General features: G+C 38.9%; 1 protein-coding gene across 3 annotated transcripts in view; it reads left to right on the top strand.

Moving 5' to 3' along the window:
• BMPER (BMP binding endothelial regulator) overlaps positions 1–18,279 on the top strand; it is a 249,954-nt gene that overhangs the window by 109,742 nt on the left and 121,933 nt on the right. The window lies entirely within an intron of this gene.

The raw sequence follows: 18,279 nt of genomic DNA on the forward strand, positions 1-18,279 counted from the left end.
ACCCAAAAGGAGGTGGTTTTGGAAGATTCTGGGTGTTTTTGACAGTGGGTCAGTGAGGTCAGAGACGTGGAGCAACATAGAGAAGAGACAGCAGAGGAGAAACTTCCTTGAATGCATACTAAGGCATTAATACTAGAGCAAAGAGAGGAGAGATATCCTTCAAACAAGATGTCTGTGCCCTGTGAATGCATGTGAGGCCACCCTGTGTCCCATTTCAATGGCCTTGAAGGCATCATTGTGATGTGATAGATTCCAGCCTATCAAAGCAGCCCATTCATCCCTGTACGTCTGTTGAGTCTCCTGGCCTTACTGTACGATACTGTGCCTGGCCAGGACCGTGGAGTGTGGAATTTCCTCCCCATCTGGGGAGATTCAGGCCCTGAAAACATCTATAGTATAAGAGTTCTTGTTTGGGCAACTTAAGATTTTATAGGAAATTGGGGAATTGAGGTTGTAAGTAAACCTCGAAAGCCTTCATAAATATTTTTATATGTTCACTAAATAAAATAGTGAAGTCAGCACAATAGAGAGAATATCTGTATATTTACACATCTTTCATTAGGAAGAATAGGCATCAAATGATCCATTTTCTTTTATCATTAATTTTAGCTTACTGGCATATTTTTAGTGTTTCCCTCGTTTTAAAAGGATGCTTACAAACTTGTTTTGTTTTCTTACCTGTGATATGCACACTCAGTAGGGTTTCTGCCCTCTGTGATGTCCCTTCTTCTAGGGGGGAGGCTGAAGATTGAATATTCTTGTGATTTCATAATAAAAAGTCTCTCATTTCATGCTTCTTATGTCATGACTGGATGTATTTTGAAGATTCATCTAAATGTGGATTGAAATTCTTCTAGATAAAAGAACAAATATACCAAAGTAAAGGTGAGTCGACTGTTACACAGAAGTTAAGAAAACTGGATTCTGAAGCCACACTACCTGGGTTTGAATTCAAATTCCATCCCTCTTTTCCTGTGTGACCTTGGACAAGTTACTTAACTGCCCTGTGCTTTTGCTTCCTCATCTGTAAAATAGAACAATAATAATAATACTTCACAGTGTTGAGTGAAGATCAGATGATTTGTTAAAAGCTCTTAGAAGAGTAACCTAATACGAAGTAAAATGTATAAAAGTGAAAACTGTTAAGATTGATGTTATCAATGAAGTAAATCTATGCCTGTGAGAATTCCACCTATTGGAATTTGAGGTTAGGGAGGGATGATTACTGTTCCTAATAGCTGGCATATACACATGGACACAAGCAGCCCCATGGTTGCTGCCTGTGACAGAGCTTCCAACTTTCTATTGGTGAGATGACAAGAGCAGAAAGCAACAAAGCTTGGTCAGTTGTAAAAGGGAAAATGCACATTCTCTGTGCAGTTGAGCACATGAAAAACTTGATCTGTCAGAGTAATATCAGTTTTTCTTCATTGTCTGCTAATTCTGTCCAGAAAGGACATCTGTTGATGGAGCCCTCAAAACTGGAACAATGTTATGGGACTGAATAATGTGGCATATTTCCGGAATCTAGAGCTCCTGGACCTTGTTCTGAGCAATGTGGCTCACGCTGAGAGATCTGAGCGTGTGCCTCCACCTCAGCCACAATGCTCCTGAAAAATAACATATGTTTTAGGAGCCTGTAGAGTAGCATTTTTGGAATCGTGACTTTGATGCTTCATTCAAATAGGACATTGGAAAGCTAGTACAAAAAACAGACAGAGAAAGAGAGAGAGAGAGGAAGAGAGAGAGTGAGAAAGAGAGAGAGACTGAGAGAGAGAGAGAGAGAGAAGCACTGTCAGGTTTTAAGGCTTTTACAGAAAACTCCATCAGGACCACAGTCTATCCCCAATCCTATGTATTGTGCTGATGAAAACTTTTGGGTGGCATTTATCATTTATCCCACATATATTTTATCCTCTCTCCAGGAAAATAATGCGATGTTTGCCAATTACCTTACTGAAATAAAGAGACAGCACAGCTGCACAGCTCAAAGATCCTTTGATCCGTAGTAACTAACTATATGAAACAGTCTTGAGAGAGTTTGGGGCTGTGATTGGTTCTTGAATAATTCTTGCAAGTGCCCATAATCCCTTTACTTTCTTTCCCAAATGTTCAAATCTACCTGTGTAATGCAAGGCCTGAAAACTTTCTAAAGCAAATGGTTAAACTCAATAGTCTAAAATTTCCAAAATTCACCTTTCCCTTCTCTTTTAAAATTAGGATAGTACTGATCCTTGGCCTGTCTCTGGCACTTTTTCAACTCTTTATGATTTCTCAGATTCTTGACTGCGTTTTAAGATCACATCTGCAATTTCTTTTTGTTCCTGGGGTGGAATTACTGAGTTTGAACCAATATTTGAATTTATTTTAAGTGATTGGATTGTCTTTTCATCACCTCACCTGTATTGGATGTTAAGTTGTTCATAATATATCAACCACTGCGGTTCCTAATTTTACAGTTGTATTTGAGTAATGCCCTCATAGAAAACACTTCAGTTTGTTTTGTAACTGCCCTGACAAACCCATTTTTCCAACAGAAAAAACCTTTTTTTTGTGGGGGTGGAAGCAATGGGACCATTTATTGTTTAATACACATTTATTGTAAACTTGGAATTTTCAGGTAAAATGTTGGTGTTAGTCAATGTTGTTGTTGTTTTATTAGAAGGAACACAAATCAACTTAGTTTTAAATCAGAAATCAACTTGATATTAAATCCAGAAGGAATTTGGGGGATATTACTGAGTTTGGGTGAAGCATGGCCTCTTTAGAAACTAGAACCAGGAATTGGAAAATTGTCAGCATTTTCCTGGAAGGCCAGTCACTCCAGATGGCTTTTTTTGTTGACTATGCTGGTTCCGTAGAGTGAGTTACGTAGTGGTCTCTGAGGAAGACTGATCATCTGAACTTAAGGAGAGTCTGGTTCGGTAGGTGTGTGGTGGCTTTCAGAATCCAGAAGTTTTAAAGTGCTGCCTTGTCATGCTAATGATGAGTGTATTGGTCTGTTATGAGTCACGATGCTAATAAAGACACACCCGAGACTGGGTAATTTATAAAGGAAAGAGGTTTAATTGACTCGCGGTTCCTCATGGCTGCGGGGACCTCACAATCATGGTGGAAGGTGAATGAGGACTCACGTCTTACATGGTGGCAGGCAAAAGAGAGCTTGTGCGGGGGAGCTCCCATTTATAAAACCATCAGATCTCATGAGCCTTATTCACTATCATGAGAACAGCATGGAAACGACCCACACTCATGATTCAATTACCTACCACTGGGTCCCTCCTGTGGCATGTGGGAATTATGGGAGCTACAGTTCAAGATGAGATTTGGATGGGGACACAACAAAACCATATCAATGAGCCATGTTTGAGAGCCATTGAATTAAACAGTTATTCTCAAACTTTAATCCCCTGAGTGCTTTTTAACACACAGATTACTGAGCCTTCACCCTGAGTCTCTGTTCAGTAGTTCTAGGGCAGGGTGTGAGAATCTACACTTCAAGGAGTTCCCAAGTAATGCTGAGGCTGCTGGTCCATGCTTTAGGAATCACTTATCTAAAGGGAGAGCCAGCTGTTGATTGGTATAGAAGCCTGAGTGTCTTACTTATTGTTTTCTAAATTTTAACCTTACCACCACCTGTGTTACTCTCTTCTTGGGAGATCCCAGGCTCCTCTGTGTGGTGCCTCCACCAAAAATACTTAAACTTGTCCAAAAAAAAAAACAAAACCCATAATTGAGTTTTATGAATAAGTATTGGGCAAGGGTGCATTACTTCAATGTGGCCTAAAAATCCACTACTTATCCTGTCAGTGCTGCCATCCAAAACCAATGTCTGTGAGCTGAGCTGCATTGATTGAGTTTGAAGTCGTCAGCCACCACATCCAGTTTTTACCCTTCAAATTCACTTGCTAGAAGAAAATAGAGGACATAATGGTTTGAAGGCTCTAATTATGGGCTGTGGAAAAGTAGGTGACTTCAAAGAGGAGATCTGGGAACATAAGGAAACATTTTCTCTCTTAGCAACCACATGGAAACCTGCTTCCTCTGTCCCTCTTCACTCCAACTGCCCTAAAATATAAAGAGAAGTTGCCCCTTTAGCACATATTGAGAAGCTTTATATGGTTCTAGTCTTTCAAAGTAAAAATGGGCAAGCAGATATCTAGCACTGAAGGTGGACTTAGTTTTATAAGCTTCAGATCCTCATTTAGAAAAGCTGTGCATGAATCTTATCGTCACCTTCAAAAGGGCCTGGCAAAATTCTGCATGCCTCGCAAAAGTTGAGAGATGAAACTGGACACCAAGATGAGTCGGCTGTGTCCCATTTTTCATTTCCAATCTGAAATGTGGCTTGCACTTGGTGAATGCTTCAAGTTTCTGATCCTTTTGACATAGGTCTGCCTTGACTTTTCTGCCTTGACTTTATCACAAATAATTCCTGAGATGCTTCATGCTGGAAAGGAACCATGTTACAGTGGAATTTTGCCTTGGAAGTTGTCTCACTTTTCCCATATAAATCTGGAAGATGAAAGACAAATTTCCAGGAGATAAAATCACAAAACAAAATGGAAAAAAAGAAAGAAAAAATAAAAGAAAAAAAGTGTGGTTTATGTCGCATGTTTCTTGCCTCACCTTGGAATTGAAATGGGCTGCTTGCCTTGATTCAGAGTGGGATTTGCTGCAGCTGTGCAGCAAGAAATACCCCCAGTACCTGATATCCTTGTAAAATCTTCTTCAGTGCTTGGGATGGGAAAAGACAACTGCAAGTTTCCAAAGGACTGATGAGCAATAACCCCACAGATGGATGACTTGCTTGACAACTTATTTAATTACTCCCTGGAAGACGATGATCTTTGGGGAATGAGCATCTTGCTTTGGAGATCGAATTGCCTGCAGGATCACATCACTGTGTCTAAAATGTAGCTTTGGAGAAACTGAAAGAGAACATTCCTTTCTTCCTTCAGCTTCCAAACAGTTTGCATACAGTGGAGGCTTAGGTTCTAATTCTTTAATAAATCACACCATATAGACAGCTACGATTCAGAGGAAACTGTACATGTTAGCAGGCTAGGAGCCATTCTCTCATCAGAGGGCCAAGATCAAGGGCTTCAGTACCCAAGACTGACTCTCGTCTCAGCACCTCCAACTCAGATTTTACTTCTGGGAATCAAGACATATTAGAAATATTTTTTCCCTCCTCTGATCCACATCATTTATACGCCCAACCTCAACACAGTCCTTGGAGAATGAGCTCATGCAGCCTTCATGGCAAGCTGCCTGATGTTGCTGAGTTTGGTCTCCTCCTTGAAGTGATGATGTCACAGGTACAAAAGCATCTCTCTCATATCTGATGGAGTTTAGGCAGCAAGGACCATTCATCTGTTTACTTATTCATTTTGCAAATACATGTGGAGCTCTACTGTGGGGCACATCTTGAGTCACCTGCTGGAGTACCATTGTGGATGGGACAGACATGGCTCCGGCTTCACGGAGCCATAGTGAAGAATGGAAGTCAACACACTAGCAATTACAGAGCAGCATATAAAGGACTGTAAAGAGGTGTGAAGTACTTCAGAAGCTCTACAGAGTAATTGGTGCTCCAGAGGCCAGGAGAATGTGTCACCCACACTTCACAGGAGGGGATCTGGCTATAGTTGGGGATGGAGGAAGCTGTTCTGTAAGGTTTTTTTAGAAGGTTTTTTTTTTTCCCCCCAGGCTGAAATCTGGAAAATGCCAGAGGAATGTGGATACACCAGAGGAAAGAAGGATTTGAAAGGGAAGTGAGGGAACAGCATGTACAAAGGCTCAGGGCCCAGAGGAAAGATGAAATGTCCTAGAAAGTGATTTAGAATGAATAGAGTGAACAGTGGAAGCAAGAGGTAGGGTAAGAAGGCAGAAAATTTCCTTACTGACTTATTTTGTCCTGAGGGCAGACAGGAGCCACTGAAAGATTTAATCCATGAAAAAAATCTGATCAGACTTCCCTGCAGTATAAACCGTGGATATGGAAGTAAAGTAATGGCAAATGTGTTTAGTGTTTCCTGCCTACTGGAAATCTGGTATATAAATAAGTTGGCAGTTAGCTTTAAGGGATGGGGGCACGGTCTTACCTGGAGTTACAGATTTGGGAGATCTTCAACCTGTTTCACATCCAAGGGTGTAGATGACAATCACCTTTGAAAGTATGTGCAGATCAGAAATGATTAAATTCTAGTGGTAAGAATTCCATGGGATGCTTGCTGAAATGAAGGTTCCTGAGCCCCACTCCAGAGATTTTGATCCTGAAGTTATGGGTACATCATGGGAATCTGCATTTTATCCAAATTCCCCATGTGCTTCTAATGTACATGGTTTGTGGATCAGATTTGGAGAAAATAAAACATAGGAGTAAAAGGCGAAGTAGTCCTGGGAGAGAATTTGAAGAGCAGGATGACTGGACTGAATTATCCAGGATTATTTCCTTAGGGAAGTGTCTGCTGAGTCCCACAGACAAGAGCACCAGTTAGTAGTGGACAAAATAAGGATAGGGAAAGCAATTATCAGCCTGCTTTGCAGGCAGCATGGGGTCTTTTGATGAGATTTAACAGGATGAATTTCTTACACACACACACACACACACACACACACACACACACACACACACACATATGCATATGTTATAGGGTGTGTGTGTATAAAGAGAGAGGCTTAAAATAAATAAAAGGTTAGTTTAAGTGGCCTTCTCCATTCCAGTTTGTTAACTGCTTTATAAATACTCACAACTGATGTAGGAGGAGATGCTTTGCAAACCTTGATGCAAAAGAAAATCACTGCCTTGTAGAAGAAATGGCTTTTTATTTGGACAAAGTTAATGGAAATACGAGAAGAGCATTTTTTTAAGTTTTGAAACTTTTGGAAAAATATTTTAGGATGGCTAGTTCTTTAACTGAGTTCTAACCACTGATGTTTGTTATCCCATGAATTCTTTGGCAACACTGAATGATCAATTGTAATGAAAATTTCTTTTATCTAATTGAGACTAATATTCTTATGCCACTGTTGTAATAACATGGTTTTAAAAAAATATTCTAAATATTCCCTCAAAAGATTTTAATCTGACTTACTGAATTCAAATCTAATCAAAATGAGTAATTTTTATGTAGTCATGACCCTAAGAAGAAGTATTTATTGGTCCTATATATGCCAGGGACTGTTTAGGAAGGTTTAAAGCGAGATAACTTTGCTTAGTTTTCACAGAAACCTTTGTATTACCACTGTCAGATGAGGCAATTGTACCTATGGTCACACAACAATTAAATGACCCAGCTTGAACTGGAACCAAAGTCTGGCTCCAAAGTAAATTATCAAAGAATTTGTAGGAGAATTGTGACTCATATTCAGTTTCTAATGCTTTACTGAAGACAACAGATTACCACCTTTTCCCACTGGCTTATATTCATGGGATAGAAACATAAAGGATATCTAGCAGGTATCTTCTTGATAAACCTCATTCCTGGGGAGATGATTATCCTAAGAAAATACCAAGTTGTCCAAGCTCTACTCATCACTTCGTACTTGGTGCCTCCATCCATCCCTCCATCCATTGAATATTTATTGAGTGCAACATGATGCAAAATCTTGAAACGTAGTGGAAAACAGAGATGAGTCCCTTCTCTCAGGGAACTTATTTTCTTGTGGACTGTACAGACTCCTGCACTGTGATGGCAGTGATGAGGTTCCAGTGACCAACAAGTAGTATAAGAATTTGTGGGGAAGACCTTTCTCAAAAAATTTAATAATTGTTCTGCTCCATGGAGCTTATCAATCATGGCTTCTGGAGGCATCTTGGCTTAATGAAAGGTGTCCCAGTTGGGTAGAAATTCCCACAGCCCTTTCATCACATGATGGGCCTTTTAGGAATTCTTTCCAAACTACAAGGTTCTGGAAGCTGCTTTAATTTGGAAAATATTAGACTTGAAACTAAAACGATTCCCACTTAGTAAGATTTACTATCTTAGCCTCATTTTGCTGGTGATGCTCTGCAGGGGGCTTCTTCTAGGGATCATTTCCCATGTTTTGCCTTCCCTCGTCCTGTGCCAGCTTTGGGGGAATTCCCAGTGAGGAGTGCTGCTCAGGCAACCTCTTTCCGCATTTCTACAGCCTCTCAGGGCAGAAAACCTCTTGAATCCACGTGGAAATGGAGACTTTAAAATATTCGAGACTTCAAAACATTCAAGGAAGAATCTGAACTTGTTCATAAAAGTTTTCTCTATCAGGAAACTTCAACTCAGTATTTAATTCAAGTCTTTTTTTGAGGCCCTACAGGACACATAATGAACCCTTGTTACAGGCAACTTTCTGAGCTCTATTGCTCAGCCTGGAATAAGAAAGGGCCTGCGAGGTTAATTTAGATTTGGCTTCACTTAACAAGATTATGACTTGTTGAACCAATCCCTTTAAGGTTTGCCAAAAAAAAAAAAAAAAAAAAAAAAAAAAAAGGAAGAGGAGAAGAGGCAGAAAAGTATTTATCATATTGGCAATATGCTCAAGCAACGCCTTCCTTTTCCCTGCAGTGACCCGGAGTTTGTCTCAGATACAGTAGTTGCCTCATGCTCTCCAGGGTGATGCTATGACGGATCATCCTTCTGGGCTTCCTGTTGGAAGTAAAAAGTGGACAGTAACATATCTCCTGTCATGGAGGTTGACACGTGATCTGAGGGGGTTTAAGCCAATTGGGAATGCTCTTTGAAATGAGCAGTAAAATGAATGAAGACTATTTGAGAAGGCTACAGGGAAGGGTAGAACCTGAAGAATCTTGGGCTCCATTGTACTCAAGAAACATCTTCTCATGAAAGTGGCATCGTTTTGCACATAGCCAAGTTAATCTCCTTCATGTTGTAGGCCTTCAAATTTTCCCAAGTCACACAGAAGAAACAATGGCTTAGTGACAGATAACTTGTTGACCCTGCTCATAGCAGGATCCACTGCTGTCACAGTGTGTCCTCTAAGGCTAGTTGTCATACGTCTTGGGGAACCCAGACTCTTCAGGTAAGAAATGTTCTTATTGTAACCCTGGACTGTGAAAGAAAGAGGTCTGATGGCACTAGGGTGACAAAGATTTAGCTTACTCAGTGTGGGAAATAAATCTAGTCTCATAAGGTTGTGTGCCTTTGTGTGTTTTCTTGCTGAAAGAGGAGATCCACTGCCACAGTGGCTGAGGGATGTTAGTCATAGAATCAGCTCCTCTGAGCTATCTGTCCTTCCCCCATGCTTGTCCTGTTCTCTGTCTCTCTCCATGTTTCTGTCTTTGCTGTCCTGAGTACATTCCTCCCAACTTCCAATATCCTTTGCCAAATGTTTAAATCATCTTCAAATCTCCTGAGGAGGGCCTAAATGTATGAACTCCAACTCCTATTATAGAAATTTGACATAAAGATTGGATAAAGAGAAAGTACAGGAGTTTCCAGAGAATACTGGACTATGCCTCCTCCTGTAACACTTTCATAGGAATTGTGTGGCTATCATACAAAACATTTGAAGTGTTCCAAGTTGTGTTTAGAATCCATTTGTGATCACTTGGGTTTAGTTAGTGTTTTGGCCCATTTTATTAAGAGGGAAGTTTCTTTTATATGTCTTTATTCACTTAATGAAGCAGACCACTGAGAATTTAAGATGTAAAAGAATATGTTGGTAGACTTTGTCTTCTGTTAAAATATGCCAAAGTTGAAAAAAAAAACAGCCTCCCTTGATTCCAATGGTTATTTTTCAAGAAGAACCATCTTACTACCATAGCTTAATGGAAATTGGATGGAAATCCTAGTCTGAATAAGTTAAAAATCTGACGAGTATTTTACTTTCTTTATTTTTAATGGGTTTTTATTTTTTCAGTTAAATTAATATGTGTGGGTGGATCAGTTGAGGTCAGGAGTTCAATACCAGTCTGATCAACATGGTGAAACCCTGCATCTACTAAAAATACAAAAATTAGCTGGGCATGGTAGCACGTGCCTGTAATCCCAGCTACTGGGGAGGCTGAGGAAGGAGAACTGCTTGAAGCCAGGAGGCAGAGGTTGTAGTGAGCTGAGATTGCACCACTGCATTTCAGCCTGGGTGACAGAGCGAAACTCTGTCTCAAAAAAAAAAAAAAAAAAAAAAAAAAAAAAAAAAAATATATATATATATATATATATATATATATATATATATATATGTTGGGGAGGGGTATGGTAAAAAAAATCAAATAGTGCTAAAAGTTCATGATGATACCAGTAATGTCCCATTCCTCTAATCTTTGTTTCCCATAGGTATCCTGTTCCTCATAGGTGACCAATTCCAACGCTTTTAGCTGTTTCTTCTGATGTCTTTCTCCATATCACTCAATTCTATGCATGTACTGCTCTTTCTTGATGTATCAGTTTAGATATGATCTATAGACTTCCTATAGTGGTAGAGATGGATTATTTTAGCTCTTTTGCATTTTTATTCTCCTGACTGACCTCATTATCTTGCTATGTCACATTCTGATACTAATGCTAATAATAATACAAATCCTGAATATGCAAATATGTATCAAAATCCCAGGCTCTGCACTCAGATTCTGATACAGTAACTACAAGGTGAATTCATTTTATGCAATAAACTTGTTTTTAGGGAGTGACTTAGATAATTCTGATGCCGGTGCCCAAAGAAAGAAAGTTTCTCAAATAGGAGAAACTTGGGCTTAGAGTTTTGCTCTTGATTCTTTGCTAGGTGTCAGGTAATACAGAGTTTTCAGAATTGTCAAGGATATAAAGCTGTAGTAACTTGTAAGCAATGATTCAGGTGTTCTATTTTAATGAATAAATAAAAGGAATCTGTAGACTTCACGCAAATTGTATGTAGTCATGTGATTGCTGTTTATAAACAAGCTTGAAAGTGGTTTGTTCTTCCTTAAACACAGCAAACATGGTCCTTCCAAGACAGTTTGCCATAAACTTTAACTTGACCTTTTAATCAAATGATTTATAATATTTTAAATGATATCTGAATTGCTTCCTTTGATTTTTAAATATACATTTTCATTTGCCTGGGAGGCTGTGGGGAAGGAAGTAGAGGGTAGGTTCTGCAAGTTGAAGTTCAATCAAGCACAGGGGCAGGCACATAGGAGAAAGACCTCTACAGCCCAGCTTCAGGCAAATGGTGGGTGTCTGGGGCCTGAGATGGTATAGGGGATCCCAGGAGGGCTGAGCCTTCTTTTAGGAGCCGAGAGTGCATGGTATTCACACATCCAGCAAGGCAAGTGTCAGATCCTCTTTAGGAAGTTCTAGCTGCAAGAAGGAGGATCTACCCTTTAGTCTGTGATTTAGGGGCAGAGACAGCAGTGGTTGTAGGTCTCGGATGCTAGGCAATTAAGTGTTCAATGACTAAAGGAGTGACTGAGGCAGAAATCCCGCCTGAAAGCATGAGCCAGTGTGGGTGAGAAGAGATCGGGAGACTCAATTAGCACTTAGTACTCATTGCAGGTCTCAGGCATGTTTGCTTATGAACCAGATTTGTGGAATAGCAGGGGAGCCTGGAGTGTGTTCTTGTGCTGCATTCCTAAAAGGACAAGCGCTGGATATAGAGCCCCAGGATATTTTTAAGCCGCCTGTTAGTTTTTTGCATTTATTCAGAAGCTGAAACAGGTCTATCAGTTGACTTGTTCAGCTTCAGCTCCAGGGAGTGTGTGAGGGCAGGGTCAGGGCAATGAGTTGGTCTGGAAGCCGATACCTGTGGTCAGGAGCTGTCAGGATGAAGGCTGAAGAACTCTTTTGGAGTTTCAGGCACAATTCTGGACTCCCTACTTTGGGTTCAACGTTAGAATAGTCCTTTGTGGCCTGGCATGGTAAAAAGGATAATTCGGGATCCAGTCCCTCTGGTGAGCTGGGATGATGGTAATGGGGTTGAGACTGGGTGATCCTCTTTCTTTAGCCCTGATTAGTCTGGAAGCTAGGTTTAGGTTGTGGCTCTGGGGATCTGGATTTGGATCAGTGGTGGGGAACAGGATTAGGGACAGTCAGGGGGATGAGGCAAAAGGATGATTTTATTGGACAGCAGAGACATTCAACTATCATCATTGTCATGCATCACAGGTTTTCCATTGGATTATTTCCTCTTCGTGGATCAACTTAATGCAAAGATTAAATAGGTTTTGCAATGAGGGGAATATGGAAACTTCTCATGCAGTTTTCTTCAGATCAGACCTCTAAGCAAGCAGCTGAAAAGCCATGTTGTTGACTTCAGCACACCAGGTCTGATTCTTTTAGTTCCTGGGTTACTTAAAACAATGACCATCTTCTGAGGATGCTCTGCTTAAAGCATACTGGGGAAGGAATAGCAGGCTTCTCAGGGCCATCAGATTGATGACAAGAATTCAGAGTTACTAAAATGAAAATGGCCACTGTGTTTATTTATACAAGTGCTTTGTTGGTCTCTAAGTTGAAGTTGATGACAGATGTGTTTTTAGAGAAAAAGTGCAAACTCCAGAGACATAAGCATCTGTTCTTTCTCAGCCTTGCCTCTTAGGCTCATACTTCATTTTTTACCCACACAACAGGCTTTATTTCTATCTACTGAATACCTGAAAATATGGGTGTAAATGACTAATATGGATTCTTGACAGTTTTACTGGAACAAAACTCATGTTTTCTGGCTTTGATGGCCCATATTTGGCTGGCTCCGTGGGTGGCTATTGACTTCCTCTTCCTTGCCTTGTAGCCTATATGGCATCGCAGTCTGCAAAGTGAGCTTGCTGATGTAAGTGGTGATGTATGGTGTTTCCCTGGGACCGTAGAGTTCATTTGCATGACCCAAATGTGCTGCTAAACTTTGGTCTGCTTCTCATGGTTATGAGAATTACTGCATGGAGGTAGATTTCAAGAATGTAAAAGTCAAAGCATTTATATAAGTCAGCAGTTCTCAAAGTGTGGTCAGTGGACCCTTGGGAGTCCCCAAGACGGTTCCAGGGGGTTCACAAGGTAAAAACTATTTTTATTATAACACAAAGACACTATTTGCCTTTTTGACTATGTTCACATTTGCTTCGATGGTGAGTAAAAGTGCTGGAGTCAGCACAGAGCAAGACAGTGACATGAAATGTACTAGTTGTCATTTGTTATTCACCACTGTGTACTTTCAGTAGCAAAGAGAAAGAAAAATGCCATTTTTCATTTAAAAATCTCCTAGATGAAACTAAAAATTATTAGTGTTTATTAAATCTTACTCTTGAATATACCCCATTTAAACATGAGAAGTATGCAAAAAAAATTGATTGCATATTGAAATTCAGTGAATATCTAGAGGAAAAACACTTATGTATTTATTTGAGTTGTGAACTGACCCAACCGCTATTTTCATGGAATTCCATTTTTACTTGAAAGCATGATTTGACAGACAAATTATGGTTATTAAGAATTGAGTACTTGGCAGACATTTTCTCAAAAATTTTTTTAAAAACGAGCATGTCATTTCAAGGAAAACAAGTGGCAGTATTTGTTGCCAGTGATAACATTTGAGCTTTCAAGTGAAAATTCAAATTTTGAAAAATTTTTATCTCTCTTTGTGAGCTTGACAGCTCTATAATACTCATATAATTCTCTGAAGAGATGCTATTAAAAATGTGATTTATTTTTGATATTTTATAATGAAGTATACCAATATTTGGAAGATCTGCCCAAATCAATATATTCCACATAACTGATGCATGCTGTTACAAAAAATAATGCATGGGTAGAATATCCACTCAAAGTACAAGATAGAGCAATACATTTTAATATAACAGAGAATGGTTCATTGATATGGTTTTATATTGGTATAATATCAAAGAAGAGTACCCACAATTATATAAAATTGCTATTAAAACCCTCCTCTATTTTAAAACTACATTTCTGTGTTTAGGTTGGGTTTTCTTTTGATGCCACACCCAAAACAACATATTGCAATAAACTGAATGAAACAAATAGGAAAATCCAATGTCCTTTATTAAGTGAGACATTAAAGAAATTTGCAAAAATTTAAAACCATTCCATACTTCTCACTAATTTTTTTTGTTTTGGACAATACAGTTATTTTTCATTAAATTGGTTATTTATGTTAGCATGAAATGGGTTTTTGTTATTTAAAAGGAACACTTAAAAATTTCTCAGTTTTATTTCTAATGTAGTAAACATCAATCTGTAGATAAGATATAACTCAAGTCAACCAAAACTCTTTGGTAGGTTCAATAATTTTTAAGAGAGTAAAGGGATCCTGAGATTAGAAAGTTTGAAAACCACTAGTCTAAGCTATACTTTTCATATGTGATGGCATCAACTAAGAATTCATATCTAGTTTACATACAGTCCAAATCATTTTTTTTTTTTTTTTTTTGTAGCATTACCATTGTCCTTTGGTTTCTTCGTATTTGTCCAGAAATGTCCGTAAGATGTCTTTGCTGGTCCTCAATCTTGATGCTTCCAGATATGCACATTGTGTACCTAGGAGGAGGCACTAACCGTGGGTTCTACTCACCTGAAGCAGAATAGAGGAGCCTGTGTAGAGTAAACACAAATTGCCAGTGTCTTTTCTATCTGGCCAACTCCTCCATGTGGAGAGATGGACAGCTAAGCTGAAGACATGGCAATTAGTATATTGCCATGAATGATTTAGGCTGAACGATTCTACATGAAGCCTTTCTTATCTAAAGACAGAATTAGAATTTGCAAAAGTGATTATGAGTTTATGATGAAGAATATTGTCATCATGGAATATTAAATGGACAATAAAATGTTAATTGTGAAAAATGAAAAGTACATGCTGAGATTTCAAGTAGGGAAGGTAGAATACTCAATAGTATTGCAGTCTGTCAACAAAAACTTGTGACTGTTTCTTAGAAAGAAACATTGTGCTAGACACTGGGATATGGTGGTGAGCAATTGACACAGTCTTTGACTATAGATATAAAATTGTTTGTGCATGTTGTGCCAAATTTGAAGATCAAAAGTGAGAATGAAAATAGATGATTGGGAAAGCTGGTTCAAACCTCTCATATTTTTTCAAATTAATGTGTTTTGTTGATATTATTTTAATTTCAGCGTTGGGGGACCAGGCTAGAGATGGGAGTGAAATTCATGCAATTCAGCAATCTCCACCCCTGCCTCATCAGAAGAGTATGGCCCACATGGAGGAGAGGCAAAAGGAAGGGAGCTAGTTCTTGCTGCTCCCGGCTTGTTGTCCTTGTCTAATCCCAAAGCTCCTGCTTTACTGTTTTCCTTGTTTACTCAGCTCCTTGACCCAAACCAACCCAGTCTCAGCCTCACTTGTGGCCCTATGAGGTCCCTGCTAAAGAGACCTACATGGGGTAAACAAGCTTTTTCTTTGGATCTTTATTTCTGCCATTGCCACCTACTGAGGATTCTATAAGGGATCTATTTGTTTCAAATGTATCACTTTTTTAAGGCCTCCCAGAGCAGGACTAAGGGGCAAAGTTTGCTAGGCTGAAAAAGACAGGAGAAAGACCTGGCTGAAATATTCCTCAGGATAGCCTACAAATACCCCTTTTAAAGGCATGGAAACCACATATCCCACATAATATTCCTGGGGAATTTGTAGCCAGCTGTTTTCAGAGGATGTGGGAGGTAGAGTTTTTATACTATGGTCATTTATAAATATTCCAGAAATGCCAGACATTGGTAGGGTGACCTGGTTTATAGAATTGGAAAAGGGTCATGTTGAAACCTAGAATTCTTTTCTTTTTTCTATAGTTAAATGAATAAAAGTTCCAAAAATTCAATTCAGTCCTGAGCAGGAATCTTGATGTAGCTTGTATTAACAAGAGTGGTTTTTGGAATTCATAAAAATATAATCTTAAATGGAATTTGAAGACCATATTATTTGATATTATATATATATAGGTGGGAAGACAAAGGTTTTGGGGCATACGATCGATTACTCAATATATAGACTTGTTTAACTAATAATTGTCAGCAAGAAATTTGCCTCAAGGAGGAAGAAACATACAGCTATAGATCCTTAGGAAAGACCTATAGTAGTAAAATTGAAGTTGATCAGCATTTTCCAAATTGTGTTTCCCTTTATATCACACCAGAATATGTTCAAGTGCCATGGCAAAAGGGTTCTATGGTCAAATAAGTTTGAGAAACACCATATCCTGTATTTCCCCAATGGAATATCCATATTTGTTAAAAGATTTTAAAAAGCCGTCAATGAAGGAACCTATTTAACTTTGTTTAACCCAACATTACTCATTTCTTTGTAGAAGTCTTGTGTCATGGAACCACCGTTAACATCTTATGAAACAGGGTTCTCTGAAGTACTAGTTTAGAAGATGCTGCAGGAGATTATTGATAGAAATTACATTGATTTTTTTTTTTGAGATGGGGTCTCCTCTGTTGCCCCAGCTGGAGTGCAGTGGTGCAATCATAGCTCACTATATAACCTGGACTCCTGAGCTCAAGTGATCCTCCCACCTGAGGCTACAGGCACTGCCACCATGCTTGTCTAATTTTTTATTTGTTGTAGAGACAGGGTCTCGCTATGTTGCCCAGCTGGTATCAAACTCCTGGTCTCAAATGATCCTTCTACCTTGGCCTCCCAAAGTGCTGGGATTACAGGCCTGAGACACTGTGCCTCCCTATACATTGATTTTTTTGATGGAAAGATTTGGCTAATCTGAGCTACTTGTGTCTCTGAGGAAGACTGAGGTGAATGTTGGCAGGTGTCAATAAGGAGTTCTCATTGTCTTTCACGTTAGGTCAAGCCCTTCATGTGGACAAAAGGACAGCCAGGCTGGGAATACGACAATTAGCTGGAAGAATTCTGTGTGCAAAAGTCACAGTTATCTATTTCATCCTTCCTTCTAGACCTCAGATGGATTGTGGTTACTGCATCCATCAGTGCTGTTTTTTTTCTTTCAGAAAAGACATTTTAAAAATGGTAATAGTGGCCTACTATAACTGCGGGGTTGCCTCACACGTTAATAGGGAACACCAATCTGTTTGTGTCATTGGTAAAGGATGTGTGTCAGCATGTGCTGTTTTTCACAGTGAGATGAAATGATTATCCCCCAGCCTCCAAACAAACCCCTCTTTAGGAAAACAAAGACTTGCAAGTTTATTTTATAAAATCTGTGTTGAACTTATATAAATATATTGTGACAGCAGCTGTCATACTGCATATATCAAGAAAGTGCTTTGAAACTTTATGCAAATACATGGGTGATGTATACACTACTGTACACCCCAAAGACTACCCATGTGTTCTTGGTGCCAAGGAAAACACAAATGTTCTCCTAACTTTTCAGAGGAAAAGTCACCACAGCTCTGTACCTTTCATAGCCCTGTTCTCTTGGCCAATGAAATATACTTTGACTGGCTAAACCCAAAGACAGTGAGGTGGGGAAGAGGGTGCCAGAGGTTCATTTTTAGTTGATAACACTTATAGAGCAAGCGCTGTGCTGGGCACTTTAAGCACATTGTTGCATGTAATTTTCACAACAGCTTTGTGAGGAAAATAGCATTGTTTAGAGATAAAATTACCAAGACTCCAATTAAATAAACTCCCCAAGGTAACTCATTTATTATTTTATGGAGCTGCATGGCATTTAAAATTAATTTGACCATATATGTATATATATATACATATATATACACACACATATATAAATATATCTTATATATAAATATATCATATGTGTGTGTGTGTGTGTATATATATATATATATATATATAAAATGGCTAACATTTATTGAGCATTTACTATGTGCCAGGTACTGAATTAAAAGCTTTACCTCAGTTGTTCTATTCTTTGCATGAACTCTATGAGACTGAATACTGTTGTTCTTCCCAATTTACAAATGAAAAAATTGAAGCTTAGGAGAAGTTAATTAACTTTGGTGCAATGCAGCAAGGAATAGAACTGGGAATCTGAAGGAGCTCTTAACCCCATGAGTTTGTTCCCTTAACCATATGTGTTTCCAGCTTTCCTCCTTGATTTAGAATCTGGAACTATTTCCTGGTTTGTATTGAGTTTAAGGCATAGATATTCTCGTGTCATCAGGAACTAGGGTTTCCATAACATTTTAAAGTCATTATTTTTCCTCAAAGTTTTGATTCATCACCCATTATCTGGAGTATGGTATAAGTTCCGCATGCATGGATATTGTTATTTCTACAAATCGAATGATAGAGAAGATTTGGAGTCTTCAAGAGTATTTTGATGCAGACACCTCACATATTAAGTATTGGATGAAAGAAATGTCCTCTTTACACAGATTCGTAGCTTTTTGC

Source organism: Pan paniscus, chromosome 6, assembly GCF_029289425.2.
Source record: "Pan paniscus chromosome 6, NHGRI_mPanPan1-v2.0_pri, whole genome shotgun sequence".
Classification (NCBI taxonomy): Eukaryota; Metazoa; Chordata; class Mammalia; order Primates; family Hominidae; genus Pan; species Pan paniscus.